The sequence below is a fragment of the Aegilops tauschii genome, chromosome 7 (genome assembly GCF_002575655.3).
Source record: "Aegilops tauschii subsp. strangulata cultivar AL8/78 chromosome 7, Aet v6.0, whole genome shotgun sequence".
NCBI classification, from domain to species: domain Eukaryota; kingdom Viridiplantae; phylum Streptophyta; class Magnoliopsida; order Poales; family Poaceae; genus Aegilops; species Aegilops tauschii.
In genome coordinates, this window is record NC_053041.3 from 235,839,645 (window position 1) to 235,841,602 (window position 1,958).

Genomic DNA, 1,958 nt, shown 5'->3' on the forward strand with positions numbered 1-1,958 from the left:
GGCCAAGGCTTTTTGTCATGGATTTTATTGGCTGACGGCTCATGCTGCTGCAGAGGATTTGGTCAGTAAATGTGATGGTTGTCAGAAATTTTTAAGACGAGCTTACGTGCCGGCTCAAGAATTGAGGATGATTCCAATTACTTGGCCATTTGCAGTCTGGGGGCTTGATATGGTTGTACCTTTCAAAAGGTCCAAGGATAAAAGACCCACCTTTTGGTGGCAGTTGAAAAGTTCACAAAGTGGGTTGAAGCGGAGCCGATTAGTAAGTGTGACGCGGCAACAGCGGTTCAATTCATCAAAAAGGTGATTTTCCGTTTTGGTTTTCCCCACAACATTATAACTGATAATGGCACTAATCTGTCCAAGGGTGCTATGAAAGAGTTTTGTCAACGAGAGCATATTCGATTGATGTATCATCAGTGGCTCACCCCCAGTCCAATGGTCAAGTGGAGAGAGCCAATCAAGAAAACTTGAGAGGCATCAAGCCCCGGCTTATGGTCCCTTTGCAGAGGATGCCGGGTTGTTGGGTGGAGGAATTACCCTCAGTGTTATGGAGCATCAATACCACCCCCAATAGATCTATGTGTTACACGCCTTTCTTCATGGTTTACGAAGCAAAGGCGGTTCTCCCTAGTGACATCCGTCACGACTCGCCCCGTGTGGCGGCTTATGTTGAAGCTGATAATGAAAAAGCACATCAGGATGCTATTGACCTGTTGGATGAGGAGCGTGACCTTGTAGCGGCTCGTTCGGTGATTTACCAGCAAGATCTGTGCCGTTATCATAGCCGCCGGGTTAAAACCAGGACTTCTCAAGAAGGCGATTTGGTGCTCCGGCTTATCCAGGATCAAACTGACATGCACAAGCTATCCCCACCTTGGGAAGGGCCCTTTGTGGTCAGCAAAAATCTGAACAACGGGTCATACTACCTTGTTGATGTTCGAGACCACAAGGACTCACGCACGTCGGAGGAGGAGACCCGCCGGCCGTGGAATAATTTCTCATCTTCGGCCTTACTACACCTGAGCCACCGGCTCTTGTGATGTACATATTTTGACAATGTATATATTATGATGAATATAATAAAGCCAGCATCCCTGATAATTCATGGCCTCTGTCATTTCATTTTTGAGAACAATGAGTCTTTATTGTCACTTCATATGATCACTTGGGGGCTTCCTGCTCATTGAGCATAGCTATGATTACCCTCTTGATCCGACTTGTACACCATAATTACCAAATACTTGGGGGCTTCCTGCTCATTGAGCATAGCTATGACTACCCTATTGATCCGGCTTGTACGCCTGGAATGAAATATTACTTGGGGGCTCTTTGTTAAATGGACAAGAGCTTTGATGACCCTTGTAGTAGGCTTGGAAGCCAGGTGTATTCACCTTAAAATCCGGGTTATCCTGCCTTTTTAAGTCTGCCACTCCGCCCACGTAATCCTGGAATGACTCGCTGTACTCTTGACAGTCAATCTTATACAGACCCTGAACTTGTCCAAGTTAAAACGGCGATTGGTCATGTGAGGCCCGGCTTACAAGGTTGAATGAAGGTTTAACTCAGTGGCTGTGCGGCCCTTGAAAAGCACTTGGCTTGAAGGCTTGGCAGCCTGTGAAAGCCTTGTTTTTTAATTTGCATTTGATTTGACCATTTTTTGAGTTCATCTCTTATGACATGTTAATACATGGTTGAAAACCGATGAGGGCTATGTTGCCTTATGGTTCATATATGAATCTATGTGGCGTTTGTTAACCCGGCCTAGTCTTGGACTTTAAGTCGCCAGTGTATGACGATTTTATGTGCTTAGAGCGCCGTGCTCTAAGTTTTGGGATATTACCCCTTGCTGCATGCAGCGTTGTGAGCCAACAGTATGAATCAATTGAGTAGGGCGTTGTGCTCTCAATCTTTGGGTTGTAACCCTTACTGCACAGGCATGATAAGCCGGCAGTGTG